General features: G+C 45.9%; 1 protein-coding gene across 1 annotated transcript in view; it reads right to left on the reverse strand.

Annotated features, from left to right (window-relative positions):
* The window catches only part of LOC122935456 (proton-coupled folate transporter-like), a 668,060-nt gene that overhangs the window by 329,703 nt on the left and 319,156 nt on the right, over positions 1–19,201 (reverse strand). The gene's annotated exons all lie outside the window — the stretch shown is intronic.

The raw sequence follows: 19,201 nt of genomic DNA on the forward strand, positions 1-19,201 counted from the left end.
TTGGAATGAGTAATAAAAAAAATACAGGGAATGTCATTGCGGTATTTTGGATGAGAAAACGTTATACAGGAGAGGCCCTGCTGCCACTTTGTTGACTCTAGATAACTTCTGCCTGATCGCACGTCTCTGTGATGTCCACAAACCATTTTGATATCTTCCCTATCAACTTTCGATGTTCTTTTACGCGCCTAACATGGTGACCACCAGTAACAGGGAATCATTGTTCGATTTCGGACAGAGGGAGCCTGATAAACAGCTATGTCTGCTACCTCAAAGCTAGGCAGCATGTGAGCTGACCCTGTAAAACATCTGTGTTGCGGGTCTGCAGGTGATCTGACCCAGTAAAAGATTTTAGGTGGGGGCCTGCTGGTGAGCTGACCCTATAAAACATTATATGCGAGGTCCTACAGTTGAGCTGGCCCTTTAAACATTATATGTGGGGGCCTGCAGTTGAGCTGACCCTCTAAAACATTAGGGGTGAGGGCCTGTTGGTGAGCTGACCCTGAAAAACATATGTGAGGGCCTGCTGCTGAGCTGACCCTCTAAAACATTAGGGGCAAGGGCCTGCTGGTGAGCTGACGCTCTAAAACATTATATTCGAGTGCCTGCTGGTGAGCTGACGATCTAAAACATTATATGTGAGTTCTTGTTGGTGAGCGGACACTCTAAAACGTTATATGCGAGTGCCTGCTGGTTAGCTGATGCTCTAAAACATTATATGCGAGTGCCTGCTGGTGAGCTGACGATCTAAAATATTATATGCGAGTGCCTGCTGGTGAGCTGACCCTGTAAAACATTATATGCAAGGGCCTGCTGCTGAGCTGACCCTCTAAAACATTAGGGGCGAGGGCCTACTGGTGAGCTGACGCTCTAAAACATGATATGCGAGTGCCTGCTGGTGAGCTGATGCTCTAAAACATTATATGTGAGTGCCTGTTGGTGAGCAAGCTGTTCAGCTGACCCTATTAAAAAAAATAGAGTGGAGGGAATATATATAATCTGGATGCGGAGGAGGAGGAGAAAACAAGATTCAACTCTATACTCTTTTTTTTTTGTGTGGTGGAACAGGTGCATGGGAATACAGTCCAGTAGATTAAGTACATTATAAATGATAGATTGAAATTGCCTTTAAGTTCATCATTAGCTCAGCTCTCCTCTGGTGTAGTTGAGAAGTCAGGGGAAATCCAGGCCTTGTTCATTTTTATCTGAGTCAACCTGTCAGCATTGCCAGTGGACAAGCTGATATGCTTATCTGTATAATGCCACCAGCAGCATACACACTCAGACAAAATGCTGGCGGCAGGGCAGGCCAGCACTTCCAAGGCATAGAGCGCAAGTTCATGCCACGTGTCCAGCTTGGACACCCAGTGGTTGTAAGGCACTGAGGGATCATTTAGGACGCTGACACAGTCTGCTATGTATTTCTTCACCATCTTCCAAAACTTTTCCCTCCTTGTACCACTAGGCCGCGCTTCAGGGCGAGGTTGCTGGTGGGGTGTCATGAAAGTGGCCCATGCCTTGGAGAGTGTTGCCCTGCCTTTGTTGGAACTGCTGTGTGTTCCCCTGGTCTCCCTTCCTCAGTTGCCTGAGGATGTACGGACTCTGCCACCAGCATTGTCAGATCTTCACCACAGAAATGAGAAGTTCTCTTTGTATCGGGGGTCTAGAAGGGTGAACACCCAGTAATCTGTGTTATCTAAAATGCGTATAACGCGAGGGTTGCAGGAAAGGCAGCCTAACATGAAGTCAGCCATGTGTGCCAGAGTACAAACAGGCAAGACATCGATGTCGACATCAGGATGACTCTCAATCTCCTCATCCTCCTGCTTCTTTTCTGCCCATCTACACTGAACAGATGGAATTAAAGTTCAATGGGTACAACCCTCTGTAGCAGAGGCAACTGTCTTCAGCTCCTCCTCCTCCTCCTACTCTTCATGGTTCAATTTGCGCTGAGAAGACAAACTGGGGTGGGCTGGCTATCACCCTGTGTAATGTCCTCCCCCATTTCCTCATCTGCCACATTCAGAGCGTCATCCTTAATTATGAGCAGCGATCGTTTGAGTAGACACAGCAGTCGTATGTTTACGCTGATAATAGCGTTATCGCCACTAGCCATCTGTGTGGATTCATCAAAGTTTTTTAAAGTCTCACAAAAGTTAGCTCCAAAGGAGTGAATGGGCACTCCTCTAGATGGACTCACATGGATTCAGTATATAATATATCACTATAATAGTTTTATTAAATCAGTGATACTTATAAAAATATATGGAATGTAAGAATATGTATATATATATATATTTATATTGTGACAGAGTGTCTGGAGAAGTAGTGGATGGGGTCTATGTGTGCCCAAGATTTCTCACTTCTGTCATTTAAAAGCAACCAGGGAAATGTTCAGGAGAGGTCTGTGCAATTCGGGTTTGCATAAAACCTGTTCTTAGGGCCTGTGTTGCTGGAGTGGGGAGAGAAGGGTGGGCCCCACTCCATCCGGACAGTCCGGCTTTTGGGCTGTCAGGTAATTACTCCTCAGGTGTGCTGGCCTGATATAAGGCTGAGAATGCAGACACAGCTCGCTCAGCCTGGGAACAGGTTACCTGCATGGAGCCTGTGAGAGCACTTCAAGAGGTACGGACTTTGCTATTTTGTGTAGGTGCTTGGTATTAGGCCGGCACTTGGTCAGGGAGGGTTCATGCTGTATAGTTTGAGCCAGACAGGCTTAGGATTTTTGTTTGCTATGTTTTATGTTCTGTACCTCAACCTGACAATAAAACTGGCTGAGGTCAGTTAAACGAAGTTCCTGCCGTGTGGACTGTAACTTCTTCGGTGTGCCTGCTAAACTGTGCCTGTCTACCCAGGAGACGACAGCCCCGCTACCTAATCCCTTACATGTGGTGGAGCATGCGGGCACACCAAATTCTGGCATAAGAAAAAAAAAAAAAAAAAAAAACTGAACATTTAAAGGGACAGAGTCCATTTTTGTGCGGTGCACCAAAGACTGTTTTCTGCCTCTTGGAAAATGGAGGATGTGGTTAAAGCTATGCTGCAAGCTGTTGCATCTCAACAAGAGGCTACCCGAGTGCAGCAGGAGGCTACCCGAGTACAGCAAAAGGCGCTTGAGGAAACCAGCCGCAGGCTGACGGCCCAACTGGAGGCTGCACAAGAGGCGCAAAGAAAAGATCGGGAGACCTTAGCAGTTGTGGTGCAGCAACTGACCAGTGTTGCTGGACGGGTCCCAGGGATGGCAGAGGCCCCTCATGCCGCCATAAGGGCTAGTCACTTTCTGCAAAAGATGACAACCGCAGATGACGTGGAGGTCTACCTTACCACCTTCGAAAGGACTGCCGAGCGAGAAGGTTGGCCAAAGGCACAGTGGGCCGGACTGTTGGCCCCCTTCCTTTCAGGAGAACCCCAAAAGGCATATTGTAACGGACCGTTTCAGCAGACAAGGGGTTAAAATCAGTTTAGGCGATATGCCCCTTTCTGAGAGACAGGCACAGCTACTGCAGAACACCAACCTCCCGAACTGGATACAAAATAGCACTCCAAACTGGAACCTCGCAAATAGCTGTCAGTCAGACGAACAGGAAAAGCGTACAGTCAGCTTACACTCCTGGCAATCAGTCTCCAACAGCATACAGGGAATCCCCCCAATAACGAGACAAGGCTCCGTCTTGAGGGTCTAGCAGTGGTCTGAAGTGCTGGCACACCCAGCCTGGTTTTTATTACAGTTTGTTGCAGATACAGGACAGATACAACATATCCCCACAATGCATCATGGTTTCCTCCCCTCTGTCCCGGAGACGACCGAAGACAATCCAATTATCTCTCAGGACAAAAGGGAGATCGCCAATACACATGTGGAGACAACAAGACAGACATCACCATTTTAAACACACAATGGCACACCCCCACAGCAAACACAGACATTTAACATATCCCCAGATAGCTCAAGTCTGAGTGCATATCATTAGGTGAATGGCACTCAGAATACACAAATACAATAATATTAGCTATCTGGGTGCCCTCACATAACATACAATTTAACCGAACGCATAATAACATAAAATACAAATCTACAGACAGATTTAAGCTGTGCGGCCGGTCTGTTTTCTCCTTTAAAGTTACTATGGGCCATAATCCTGAGGCAAGAGGCTTTAAAAAAAAAGCCCTCTCCAAAACCCAGTGGCGAGGTTGGTTTCGCCACACATCTCCCCCCCCCAGGGAAGACTAACCAGATACCTGACCTCACGTCGGTCGGTACCTGAGTTAGTCTGGCAGCCCACCCACAACCCAATACTGGACCTGTTGAATTTCGTGGCCTGTCTCTGTCCAGTGAATCCACCAAGGTTATATTGGTAGCTGGTACTCCCGGTCTCTGAGTTGCTCCCTGGCTTGGAGTGGAGGTTGCTTTGTGGGCAGGGATCAGCGGGACTCTGACCTGGTGCCAGCACTACCACGGAAGAAGCCTGGTTGGAGTCTGGTTGTTGGAGGGAGAAACCGACTGTCTCCCCTTTGGCTAAACAGCCCTGTTGCTGGGGGGCAGGACCGACTGTCCCTACCCCCTGTGCTGTAAGTGCAGAGACCACGGTCCCATCTGCCCTGTTGTGGGGCTTACTGTCTCCCCCTGGTGCGTTAAGCTGCTGCTGGGGAGAGGTGGTAACGAGCTCCTCTCCCATACATACTTCCAGCCGCTGGGGAGGGCGACCGACCGCCTCCGCTCCCAATACAGTGTCCTGCTGCTGGGGAAAGGAGACTGGGCTCTCTATTCCCTGTAGGACACTCTGCCGCTGGGGGACAGGACCGACTGTCTCTGCCCCCTGTAACTCCGCCTGCCGCTGGGGATTGGAGACTAGGCTCCCAATTCCCAAAAAATCATGCTGCTGCTGGGGGGCAGGAACAACTACCTCTGCCCCCTGTAACTCAGCCTGCTGCTGGGGAGGGAGGACGCTGCTCTCCTCTCCCTGCATTTCACACTGCCTTCCCGGCATATCACTCTGCTGCTGGGGGGTAGGAACAACTACCTCTGCCCCCTGTAACTCAGCCTGCCGCTGGGGAGGGAGGACGCTGCTCTCCTCTCCCTGCACTTCACACTGCCTTCCCGGCATATCACTCTGCTGCTGGGGGGGCAGGAACAACTACCTCTGCCCCCTGTAACTCAGTCTGCCGCTGGGGAGGGAGGCCGCTGCTCTCCTCTCCCTGCACTTCACACTGCCGCTGGGGAATGGAGACTGGGCTCCCACTGTCCCGCAACCGTAACTTCCGATGGAGGTCCACCCAACGTGGCAGCTGACCGTCACCTTCTGCCCGGTATAGTAGGGTCTTAGACACTAGACTCCTCACGAACTTCACGTATTTCTCAGCTGGATTGGGTCCGAAGAAGTTCAGCCGCAACCACATCATACGGTCAAATTCCTCCACAGAGTATCTGTACTCCACTGCTGGTTCCATCCTGGTGCTTTTAGGGTCACTGTACTGAGACATGCGTTGCCCTTAAGTTGTAAAATCCAAAGAAATGGTGTCTCCTGTAGCTGTCCTTCTGGCTGTAGGAACGATCCCGCTGCTTGCCACCAATGTAACGGACCGTTTCAGCAGACAAGGGGTTAAGATCCGTTCAGGCGATATGCCCCTTTCCGAGAGACAGGCACAGCTACTGCAGAACACCAACCTCCCGAACTGGATACAAAATAGCACTCCAAACTGGAACCTCGCAAATAGCTGCCGGCAGACGAACAGGAAAAGCGTATCCGTCAGCTTACACTCCTGGCAATCAGTCTCCAACAGCATACAGGGAATCCCCCCAATAACGAGACAAGGCTCCGTCTTGAGGGTCAGCAGAGATCTGAAGTGCTGGCACACCCAGCCTGGTTTTTATTACAGTTTGTTGCAGATACAGGACAGATACAACATATCCCCACAATGCATCATGGTTTCCTCCCCTCTGTCCCGGAGACGACCGAAGACAATCCAATTATCTCTCAGGACAAAAGGGAGATCGCCAATACACATGTGGAGACAACAAGACAGACATCACCATTTTAAACACACAATGGCACACCCCCACAGCAAACACAGACATTTAACATATCCCCAGATAGCTCAAGTCTGAGTGCATATCATTAGGTGAATGGCACTCAGAATACACAAATACAATAATATTAGCTATCTGGGTGCCCTCACATAACATACAATTTAACCGAACGCATAATAACATAAAATACAATTCTACAGACAGATTTAAGCTGTGCGGCCGGTCTGTTTTCTCCTTTAAAGTTACTATGGGCCATAATCCTGAGGCAAGAGGCTTTTAAACAGCCCTCTCCAAAACCCAGTGGCGAGGTTGGTTTCGCCACACATATTTTGACCTGGAGAATCAGGATGCTATGGACTATGTTATGCTAAAAAAGGAGATCCTTACACGCCTTGGGGTTACTCTTTCGGTCCATGCTCAGCGTGTGCACAACTGGGACTACAGTGTGGATAAACCTCCACGTTCCCAAATGCACTACCTCATACACCTGACCAAGAAGTGGTTGCAGCCGGAGTTCCTGACAGGCCCTCAGATGGTGGAACGGGTTGTGATGGACCGGTACTTAAGGGCCCTCCCCGTTACCTTGCGCAAGTGGGTGAGCCACGGTGACCCCAAGAATGCTGACCAGATGGTGGAGATGGTGGAGAGGTACACATCCGCAGAGGAGCTACTGAGTCTGCCGCAGCGCCCCCCAGCCCTGCAGCAGAGATCTCCGGGACTACCTGGTAAGACTGTTCTAAGGGAAAGGGGGGCTGGCAGAAGCGATGTATCTGTGGGTGCAAGTGGAGAGACTGGAGGCCCAGGCTCTAGAAGCTGGCAAGCCATGCCAGGGAGATCTGTGGCCTATAAGAGACTTAATAGGGACTTAATAAAATGTTTCAGATGTCAAATGCCAGGTCATGTTGTTGCCAATTGCCCAATGTATGGTGAACCAATGCAATGTGATGCCTCATATATAAACCGCCGTTTATCACTGTATGCCCAGCCTGCGTGTGTAGCATAACTAAATACTGCGGGGGAGAAACAAATGTGTGTTATTACGGTGGAAGGTAAAGATGTGAGTGCCTTGTTGGACTCAGGCAGTCTGGTCACCCTTGTAAAAACGGTAAAAATTTGGTAAACCCCAGGAAATGGCAAACGAAAACCATGGAGGTAACCTGCATACATGGAGACACCCGTAATTATCACACTGCTGTGGTATTTATGGTTGGTTTAGTGCCTAAGTTAATGCATGATGTCATCATGGGGCGGGATTTTCCACATTTCTGGCAGCTATGGGAACATAAACTTTCAAATGCCTGTCAGGAAGGAGATGACCTACCACCGGGTACCGAAAGGTGTGGGTATTTAAGAGAGACTTCTGTTGATGGTGAATCGTTTCCCTTGTCTGTCATGGTAGGGGAGCCTGAGGTCTCTGACCATAGTGATAGGTTAGAAGAGGGTCAGAGCAGTCCAGAGAGGGAAGACTCACTTAATGACAATTTGCCAGACCTGGCAGTACGGAAAGAGCAATTTGGTGCTGAGCAATTAAAAGATCCCACCCTTACTAGAGCCAGGGAAAATGTGAAGTCTATTGATGGTAAACTGGTGGAACTGGACGGCAGACTTTGTTTCCCGCATATGGCTGTGAAACATGACTTGTTGTACCAGATGGTAAAAAGGGGAGAGGATCTGGTGGAACAACTGGTGGTTCCTAAAGTGTACCGACGCACGGTACCAGATATTGCTCATGGTCACCTTATGGGGGGCATTTGGGAGCTGAAAAGACCACAGACAGAGTCCTTCAAAGGTTCTTTTGGCCTGGGGTCCATAAAGATGTTAAAGTCTATTGTGACTCCTTCCCCGAGTGCCAAATTTCGGCTCCTAGGCCACACTATCGTAGTCCCCTGGTACCTCTACCAATCATTGAAATACCATTTGAGAGAATAGCCATGGATCTGGTGGGGCCCCTTGTAAGATCTGCTCGAGGCCACCAACATATTCTCGTAATCATGGACTACGCTACTTGTTACCCGGAAGCTATACCCTTACGTAATACGTCATCGAAGGCCATAGCTAAAGAGTTGGTGCAGGTGTTCAGTCGCGTGGGACTACCAAAAGAGATCCTAACAGATCAGGGTACCCCCTTTATGTCACGCATCATGAAGGAGTTATGTAAACTGTTCAAAGTTAAACAGCTGCGTACCTCTGTCTACCATCCACAGACTGATGGACTGGTAGAGAGATTTAATAAAACTCTAAAAGCCATGCTTAAAAAAGTGGTAGACAAAGATGGGAAAAACTGGGATTTCCTTCTCCCTTATCTCATGTTTGCCATCCGTGAGGTGCCTCATTCCTCTACAGGCTACTCCCCATTTGAGTTGCTATATGGTCGCCACCCTAGGGGTCTGCTAGATATAGCAAAAGAACCTTGGGAAGAAGAAGCTACCCCCTATAGAAGTGTCCTAGAACATGTGGTACAAATGCAAGACCGTATATCTGCGGTGATGCCTATTGTACGAGAACATATGGCCCAGGCTCAGGGGGCACAACAAAGGGTCTATAACCGCAGTGCCAGAGTACGTATCTTTGCACCAGGTGACCGGGTTCTGGTACTGATCCCTACAGTAGAGAGTAAGTTCCTGGCTAAGTGGCAAGGCCCCTTTGAGGTGATAGAGAAAGTAAATGAGGTAAACTATAAAATACGTCAACCATGTAAGAGGAAGCCTGAGCAAATATACCACGTTAATCTTATAAAACCGTGGAAAGATCGACTATCACTTGCAGCTGACACCTCCTTCCCACCAGAGCAGAGGTGCTCTGGGAAGCCCCTGTTGCCAGAGGTAACAGTTCCCGACTCCCTGGCCAAGACACAAAAGGTAGAAGTGCAGGGATTCCTCTTTAAGAATAGGGATTTTTTCTCAGAGATCCCAGGTCGCACATCTGTCATAAAACATGACATCATTACAGAACCGGGGAAAAGGGTTAAGCTGCGGCCCTACAGAATACCAGAGGCCAGGAGAGGGCTTATCTCTGAAGAGGTGAGGAAAATGTTGGAACTTGGGGTAATTGAAGAGTCCCATAGCCAGTGGTCCAGTCCTATAGTTCTGATCCCCAAACCAGATGGCAGCTGGAGGTTTTGCAATGACTTCCGAAAGTTGAACACCATATCTAAGTTTGATGCTTACCCAATGCCCCGTGTTGATGAGCTCATTGACAGGCTCGGAAATGCCAGGTATATAACCACTCTAGACCTAACCAAGGGATACTGGCAAATTCCCCTGACAAATGAGGCCAAAGAGAAAACTGCTTTTGCCACTCCTGATGGGTTGTTTCATTATTTGGTCTTGCCGTTTGGTCTGCATGGAGCCCCTGCAACCTTCCAGAGGGCGATGGATAAGATTTTAAGACCCCACAGACAGTACGCAGCCGCATATCTGGATGACATCATCATCCAAAGTCCAGACTGGGAATCCCATCTATCTAGGGTGCAGGCGGTTATCAATTCCCTGTGTGAGGCAGGCTTCACAGCTAATCCCAAAAAATGTGCCATTGGTCTTGAAGATGCTAAGTATCTAGGTTACATCATAGGCCGAGGCCTAGTAAAGCCCCAGTTAAACAAAATCGAAGCCATACAAAGGTGGCCTCAACCGGTAAACAAGAAGCAAGTCCGTGCCTTCTTGGGGATTACAGGCTATTACCGGCGATTTATACCTAATTTTGCTTCCCTTGCAGCCCCATTAACGGACCTGACAAAAGGGAAAGACTCTGTCATGGTCAAGTGGTCACAAGAGGCTGAAAAATCATTTCAGACTTTAAAAACCCTCCTGTGCGCTCAGCCAGTGCTGATATCCCCAGATTTTAAGAAAGGGTTTGTCCTACAGACTGATGTGTCTGAGGTGGGACTGGGGGCAGTACTGTCACAGGTAAGGGATGGAGAGGAACACCCTGTACTGTATCTGAGCAGGAAACTTAATGACCATGAGCAAAAATATGCAATTGTGGAAAAAGAGTGCCTCGCTATTAAATGGGCCCTGGAAGCACTCCGCTACTATTTGCTTGGCCGTCACTTTGAATTGGTCACGGATCATGCTCCCTTAAAATGGATGTGTGAGAATAAGGAAAAAAATAGGAGGGTAACAAGATGGTTCTTAGCCCTGCAAGAGTACCAGTTTACCGTAAAGCACAGGCCAGGGACCCAAATGGGAAATGCAGATCCTTGTCCCGTGTACATTGTCTGATGTCCAGATGTGTTCCAGCCCCGGGTCTGAAACAGGGGGGAAGGATATGTGACAGAGTGTCTGGAGAAGTAGTGGATGGGGTCTATGTGTGCCCAAGATTTCTCACTTCTGTCATTTAAAAGCAACCAGGGAAATGTTCAGGAGAGGTCTGTGCAATTCGGGTTTGCATAAAACCTGTTCTTAGGGCCTGTGTTGCTGGAGTGGGGAGAGAAGGGTGGGCCCCACTCCATCCGGACAGTCCGGCTTTTGGGCTGTCAGGTAATTACTCCTCAGGTGTGCTGGCCTGATATAAGGCTGAGAATGCAGACACAGCTCGCTCAGCCTGGGAACAGGTTACCTGCATGGAGCACTTCAAGAGGTACGGACTTTGCTATTTTGTGTAGGTGCTTGGTATTAGGCCGGCACTTGGTCAGGGAGGGTTCATGCTGTATAGTTTGAGCCGGACAGGCTTAGGATTTTTGTTTGCTATGTTTTATGTTCTGTACCTCAACCTGACAATAAAACTGGCTGAGGTCAGTTAAACGAAGTTCCTGCCGTGTGGACTGTAACTTCTTCGGTGTGCCTGCTAAACTGTGCCTGTCTACCCAGGAGACGACAGCCCCGCTACCTAATCCCTTACAATATATATATATATATATATATATATATATGAATAGATATAAAAATAAAGATAAAGAAATGACAAAAATTTTAAAAATGTCTGGACCAATATCTCCTGAAAAAATTGTGTAATAAAAGAGAAAATTATGTTTAAAGGGATTCTGTCACCTCTCATAACACAAATTCAGATTTTAAACCAGTCATGCTCCACAGATTACCTTGAATCGGCTTTGCTGTTCTATACTGTAATCCGTCCAGTAGTCCAAAAACTTTTATAATTATGCTAATTAATCCTGAAGGTGCCCAGAGGGGCGTTATGTTCCACTTTGTGTGCCCAGTAACGCCCCCCTGCAGTGCCCAAAACGCCTTCCTCCTGAATGCCTAACCGCCCACAGCGTCTCATCCCTCTCCTCCCCCTCCCTGACGGCCGAGCGAAGTCTTGTGCAGACGCAGTACCCACTGAGGGCTGCGCCAGTGCTATTTGCTGGAGACTGAGGGAAGAGCGAGCATCGGACGTCACTGGGCTCGGCGCATGCCCAGTGACGACGATGAAGCTCCTGCCCTCAGTTTCCAGCAAATCGCACTGGCGCAGCCCTCAGTGGGTACTGCGTCTGCGAGAGACTTCTCTCGGCCGTCAGGGAGGGGGAGGAAAGGGATGAGACTCTGTGGGCGGTTAGGGATTCAGGAGGAAGGCGTTTTGGGCAGTGCAGGGGGGCGTTACTGGGCACACAAAGTGGAACATAACGCCCCTCTGGGCACCTTCAGGATTAATTAGCATAATTATAAAAGTTGTTTTTCAGCAAAACTACTGGACGGATTACAGTATAGAACAGCAAAGCCGATTCAAGGTAATCTGTGGAGCATGACTGGTTTAAAATCTGAATTTGTGTTATGAGAGGTGACAGAATCACTTTAAAATAAATGAAATAAGTCAATAGCAACACAATGATATGTTATAGGCATCCACTGTAAAAAAAGCTACAGTTTTATATTTTTGTATGTTGATCTCATATTTGTATACAAATATGAGATCAACATACAAAAAATATAAAATAAAACAAATAAAAACAACAGTAAATAAAAATAATATAATAAAGAAATAAAAGATAAAAATGAAATTCATAAAATTTACATCTCAGGTATACTCCACGTCTGCTGCTAAAAATTGTTCTATTAGCTTCCAAATTTCAACATGCTCACACGCTCATAGCTAATGGATATGCTAATTCAATATAAAGGCTGATTTTGGACTAGTTCCATGAGTTGCCATTAGCAACTATCAGCAGATATCCATTAATTTTTGATACATCACTGGAACCCTGATAATTTTAATATTAAGAGTTTCCTTATTGAGTATTTTAATGGGTTTAAATAAATATATATTTTATCAGTAGTTAGAGACCCCTAAAGGGAATTTTTTGGTCCGATCAGACCGCTGAATAAATTGATTATTATATCCCGAGGGTCTCTAAAGGGACTTTAGTTTTGATTTAATATTATACGCCAGACACGTTTCGAAGACTATACCGTCTCCTTCCTCAGTGGCTATACTTGATCTGGCTTGGCGAACCGGCTTTTAAATAGCTGTCTTCTTAACGGGCTCTATGGCAAATCTGGAATGGATCCAGTAGATAGGGTTCTTGTTAAGATGCGATTCCATTGCGTTATGTATGCTTTTTTTGGGAACTGATGCGTTTTTTTACAGACAAGCATCTTTAGTTCTTGTGGAGAATCAGTTCCCAAAAAACGCATACATAACGCAATGGAATTACAGCTTAACAAGAACCCTATCTACTGGATCCATTCCAAGCTACACTGATTCCGGCTACCGACTGATGGCGGACTGCTGCTGGAGGTGGGAATGGAGGAGGAGGCAGCGGAGGAAGAGAAGTGGTGGTTGGAGCCAGTAACATAGCTGCTGGCGGAGACCATGATGGATGTAGGGCTCGCAATCCTTGGCGTGGGTAGCACCTGTGCCATTCCAGGTTACGACTCACTTCCAGCCTCCACAACATTCACCCAATGTGTGGTCAGGGAAATGTAGCATCCCTGGCCACCAGCACCTGTCTTTGTATCCGTGGTTAAGTGTGCATTACGCAGCCCTGCAGGGTATTGCGATGTAAGGTCACAGTTAATAGGCAAACGAGGGTTGCTCTTGGTTACTCACAGTTTATGGGGAGACCCTAGGCAGGCGTACAGCAGTGATGGAGAGGCTGGCACAGGAGACCTCTGGGGCACTCTCGGTGTATAGGGACCAGGCCTGATGGTAGATGAGGTGCCCTGGATGTTGCAGGTGTTTAATGTGCCGGGGGGCAAGGTCCCTTTAAGATTTGTGATGTCAGTGCCTGTAATGGTGGCACACCGATTTATAGTAGTAATAAGTGAGGAACACGATGTTGTGGTGAACCAAAACTTCCTTTACTGGGAACAGTTAACTTTATTCAGTTTTTGGTAAAGTTCCATGTACAGCAGCAGTTGTAAGCAGGCTTTCACAACAATGGCAGGTACAATGTTCCTTTGCAAGATACTGCTCTGCTCTGCTCTCTGGTTATGGGAACTGCAGGTTTCTCTCAGGAGGCAAACTGTTCCCCTGGCGACAATCTTCTGAGCTAACTCTGGCTCAATATCCTCAGGCAGGCCGGACTGCATACACTAGCCTCCTGGTGGCAACTAGAAGCCTGGGCTGTCTAGCTGCATGTCAGGAAGGTGCCCTCAGCTTCTCTCTGGCTAAGGTGCTCTCTCACTTCTGTCTCAGACTCCTGAATACAGACCCCTGAATACATAGACCCCTTCCCTTCACAGGACCTAACTAATGATACCAGGCACTTCCTATCTCCCTCTAATGTCTAGAAGGAGGAACTACACCCTAATAGACCTGCTACACACATCACAGGGAAAGTACACATCAATACATGTAAAAATACATTAAAATGGACTGTTAAATACACTGCCACTGTCCCTCAGGAGTAGGAGAACCACGTGGCCCGATTGACCGTTGTGTAGTGCCCACATTTACCTAGTGGGACACTACAAGTGGACCTTCCCAGTAACTGCATTGGTAAGGGCAGGGGTGATGTTCTGGGACACATGCTGGTGTAAGGCAGGCACGGCACACCGTGAAAAATACTGGTGGCTGGGGACTGCGTACCGAGGGATGGCCGCCGACATCAGGCTGCTGAAGGCCTCAGTGTCCACAAGTCTACATTTCAAGGGCCAGAAATTTTTAAAGTTGCGCATTTAGTGCTATGGCCTGTGGGTGGGTGGTTATTTGTGCCTGTGTTCAAAGGACTGCAAAGAAAAAGAAGGGTCAGTCAGCACATCCCAAAGCGCAGGGGCACGTTGCTATGGCTGAGAACAACACTGTAAAGCAAAACATGCAATGCAACAGCTCTCTGCAAACCAAATAAAGTACAAAAATGCATAATAATTGCAAGTGCTATACTTATAAATTAGAGAATTGATTGCATTCTTTGGTGGCCCAGCATGCATGTAAAACCTACACTCCCTGAATTGTATGGAAGCCGTCATGGCACATAACAAGTAGAATTTTGTGTTAGGAACCCGTCTTACAGAGATCGACCTTGACGTGCGGCAGACTGGCTCAAATCATTTTGTACAAAATGATTTGCCAAGCATCTCTAATTTATAAGTATAGCACTTGCAATTATTATGCAATTTTGTACTTTATTTGGTTTGCAGAGCGCTGTTGCATTGCATGTTTTGTTTTACTGCGTTCAAAGGACTGTTATGGACATTTGGACGCTGCGCTGGGACAAGGAAGTGGATGTTGTTGCTGATGGTTCATGCAAAGGTACCGGGCCTGCGCCTTCGACAGGGGATTGGCCAGCAGTGCATAACACAGGTGAAGATGAGGCAGTGGAGTGACCCGCAGACCCAGATTGTGGCCCCAGGCGTTCAACCCATTTTTTAGGGTGCTTGGATGTCGTGGCGGATCATGCTGGTGATGGTGAGGTTGTTAGTGTTCACGCCCTAGCTCATTTTGGTATGGCACAGGTTGCAAACTACCACTCTTTTGTTGTTTGCACTTTCCTTAAAAAAGCGCCACACTGCGGAACACCTACCCCTTGGCAAGGCAGATTTGCGCATAGGGGTGCTCGGTGTAACGGTTGCCAGCCTGTTTGGTGTGTGCAGAATTGTCCCTTCTTCTTGAGACTGTGAAGGCTCAAAAAGGTTGGGAATAAGGGCACAATATCTCAGGTCCCTCTTCAAGCATGCTGGGCGCGGCAGGGCCAAATTTAATAGTAGCGCTGGAAAGAACTCCTGGGAATATCCGAGTGTGGGATCACTTGTTTGGAAAGCCTCTCCATGGTGGGAGGAAGGATGATCAGAGAGAGGATTCGGTTGACCAGACTCTTAGCTACAAAGACTGGACTTGGTGGAAGTGAGGGTGTTGCTTAACCGACTGGAAGCATTATCTTCAGCAATCCAACTGACCAACTATTCGCACTGGTTTCGACTTGGACAGTGGTGTCCTGCACTGCCCAGCTACGTTGGACATGAAGTTGGGTGCGGTGGATGTTTTTTATTTTTTTTCTGGTGCACTGGCATCAGGCACAGTTTTATTGTCCCCAGAGCCACGACCTGTGCATGCACCATCAGCAAAACGCCCACTTCCCTGTCCCTTTGTGCTCGCCTCCATTAAATTAATGGTTTTGTCACTAGATGTGGCGCAGATTGTTTTACAGTCCACTAAAGACAGTTTTCTGATGCAGGACAGTATATGTCACAGAATATGGACACTATATTAGTACCAGATTAGTTAAATTTGCCCTAAAGAAACAGTTTTCGGATAGTGTACTGTATATGTCACAGAAAGCCACCCACTATGGACCGTAGATTAGGCCCAGATTTTTGGAATTTGCAATACAAACTCAGTTTTCGGAATGCAGGACAGAATATGTCACAAAAACACACAGAATATGGACACTAGATTAGGCCCAGATTATTGGAATTTACCCTAAGGAAACAGTTTTTGGATACAGGATAGTATATGTCACAAAAACACACCGAACATGGACAGTAGACTAGGCCCAGATTTTGGAAATTTACAATACAAACTCAGTTTTCGGATGAAGGACAGTATATGTCACAGGAACACACAGAATATGGATACTGTTTTCGATGGAGTACTGTATATGTCACAGAAAGCCACACACTATGGACCGTAGATTAGGCCCAGATTTTTGGAATTTGCAATACAAACTCAGTTTTCGGACAGTATATGTCACAGAAACACACAGAATATGGACACTACATTAGGCCCTGATTAGTTAAATTTGCTCTAAAGAAACAGTTTTCAGATGGTGTACTGTATATGTCACAGAAAGCCACACACCATGGGCACTAGATTAGGCCCAGATTATTTAAATTTACGCTAAAGTAACAGTTTTCGGATGGCGTACTGTATATGTCACAGAACACCACAGAATATGGACACTCTTTTAGGCCCAAATTATTGGATTCTGCAGTACAGACACTGATGTAGTTTATATTTATATTTTTCAGCTATATATATAGGCTTGACAGCCACACACGGTGTTAAAGTGCAGATCACACAATTCATGGATTACACCATTGACAGCAAAAATTTGGACAGTTTATGGGATAAAAATAGTTTTCTGTATTTTTATTTTTTCCCTATATCTGGACCTGACAACCACACAAGGTATTGAAGGGCAGATCACACAATTCACAGATTACACCATTGACAGCAAAAATGTGGATTATGGAAAAAAAAGTATTGTTTTCACTAAAATTCTTCCTATCTCTGCCCCTGACACACAGAAGTTATTGCTGCACAGAGGTCACAAGTCACTGCAGACACCCTCTATATAGCAAAATAATCGCCATTTTGCAAAGTATAAAAAAAAATAAACGAGTACTACTTTGCACAATTAAATAGCTGCCACACCACACACAATAGTCCTTACAAGGAGTTTTGGGTCTTTGAAACATTCACTGGAATATATTGCGATCACAATTTCCCTACACTATCTGTCCCTTCCTAAGTGCAGCTCTCAATGACTTGCAATGAGCCAAACCACTGTGATTGGATGCTATATAGCACCTGATTACGCATTCTGACTAGATAATCACTGCAATGCCAGCAGCCAACATGGCTACTGGTCGCTCATCACTAGTTATCATTTTATAATCAGTGTACCAAATCTGTGATTTATCCTTGTTTACATATGTCTCATAATATAATGCCTTGGTAAATAAAAGAGTAAAAAAAAATGAAAGACCCATGCCTCGTCATCCGCAAGTGAAAATGTGGATGGCTGTAGTAATGCAAAGAGCAGTAGTTGCACAATAGGCATCACCAATTTGGCCAGTAGTAGTAACAGCAGGCCGTAGATCTGCCTTGCTTTCTTTAGGAGGACAGATTATTATTGTGGATAAAGAGGATGACGTTGTGGACTAGATGTCTCACTTATCCTCAGCAGGGTGTCTCATTCACAGCAGGATGATGTTGATGTCTGACACATTGCCTTTGAGCCAGGTTGCCTTTGAGCCAGGTGTTAGTGCCTTTCTCCGGATCCTCCTCCTGGAAACCCAAGAGAAGCCTATCACTTGCATATTCACTGTCTTCACTGCCTCATCCTAGTGGGGCGACTTGGTAACAACACACCATGTGTTATGCAAAAAACTCAAGATAGTCTTCCTGTTAATAACTTGTGTGAGCAGCAGCATCAGCATTTGGACTGCCATAAGGAGAAGGTTCAGGCATAGGTGGGGGAACCGATGTATAACTGTTTTGATGATGGTAGTACTGGCACTAGTAGCCATGGTGGCAGTAGTAGTGGCAATGGTAACCATGGTGCCATTGGCACTTGGCGAAAATACAGACGAGGGAATCATGAAAGGGGGCAATAGTCCATGATGACATATCACAGTCTAATGAAAGTGACGGGAAGGGTCAGAACTAGGGTTGATCGAACCCGTGGAAGTTCGGGTTCAATGGGGTCCCGAACTTCTTATTTTCCGTTATAACATGGTTATAACAGAAAATAATAGCATTCTTAAGACAGAATGCTAAATAAAATGGCCATTGAGGGGTTAAAAATAATATTTTCATAATCTTTTCTCACTTGCTATCAATAGCTTATTTTCTATTCTTATTATGCTGCCTATTATCCAACCCTTTTTTTTTTATAGTTATCATCGTATCTATGATTAATAAGTTTTATTATAGATATTACCCTATTTATTATTAATAATTCATTTTTATAAATTTTATATTTTTAAAATAATAGCATACCCTACAATGACAGCCTTGTGCACTATAAAGCATGCAAGACCAGCTTTCTCATTTTTTATTATAAAACTAGAAAAGTTACATTACAAACAGCAATTTAGAGAAATCGAAAAGCATACTTTGCACAAAATATATATCCTATCTATTCAATCTCAAAACATATGCTCTATTTTATCAAAAGGAAAACCTTCTATACTATAAATAAACTAAACTGTTCCATATATATATATGTTCCATAGTGTGGCAGCTGTTCTTTCCATCTTCTTCCGGTCTTGCAAATAATATATTTACATTTCACTTAAGGCCAGATTCACAGAGTCCTTTTCCTCAATAAGATCTCTTCTGAAGAGCAAGATGTTGCACACCTTCCAGATTGCATTTTTAATACAATTGAGCATAATCCACATTATTCTCTTTTTTTCTGGCCTTACTGTATTTTCTTAGCCATACAGTACTAGTTTGTGATCTAGTCTCTGAAGGTCGCATGTATTTTTCAGGATTACCCCAACTCTTCTCCATACATTTTTAGCAAAAGTACAGTTCCAAAAAACATGCATCGTGGTTTCATCACTTGTCCCAAACAGTTCCTTTTGGGACACTTGGGTGTTTCACTTAATCTCCTCGTATATTGTAAATCTCTAGTTGGAACACACTTGTGCATTATCATCCATGCAAGGTCTTTCAAATTGTTGGACATATACAGCATATTCACTCAGAATGGGCTCTGGTTTATACCCTCGGGATATATACCAAAAAGAAAACTGTGCCGGTCAATGACCGGAAAATCCCTGTAGGGGTCCTACCTCTGACTTTAAAACTATAACTTTATTAATGCCATTAAAACACCACCCACTAAATATTAAAACTATCAGGCTAGATATGGGAGATTGGCGATGCTTTGTTATCTATCACGGAGCCTTATTCAAGTAGCTTCTAGGGGTCTCTATTATTGCACATTGCATGAGTGGGCAGGGATACTGTGTGGCTTGTTGCCACTAACGTGACCTAAATAGGTCTATCAGTATTTTAATGGCCGTGTATTGTACTCATATTATATTACTGGACGACCCAGTG

This window comes from Bufo gargarizans, chromosome 4 (assembly GCF_014858855.1).
Source record: "Bufo gargarizans isolate SCDJY-AF-19 chromosome 4, ASM1485885v1, whole genome shotgun sequence".
In the NCBI taxonomy this organism is placed as follows: domain Eukaryota; kingdom Metazoa; phylum Chordata; class Amphibia; order Anura; family Bufonidae; genus Bufo; species Bufo gargarizans.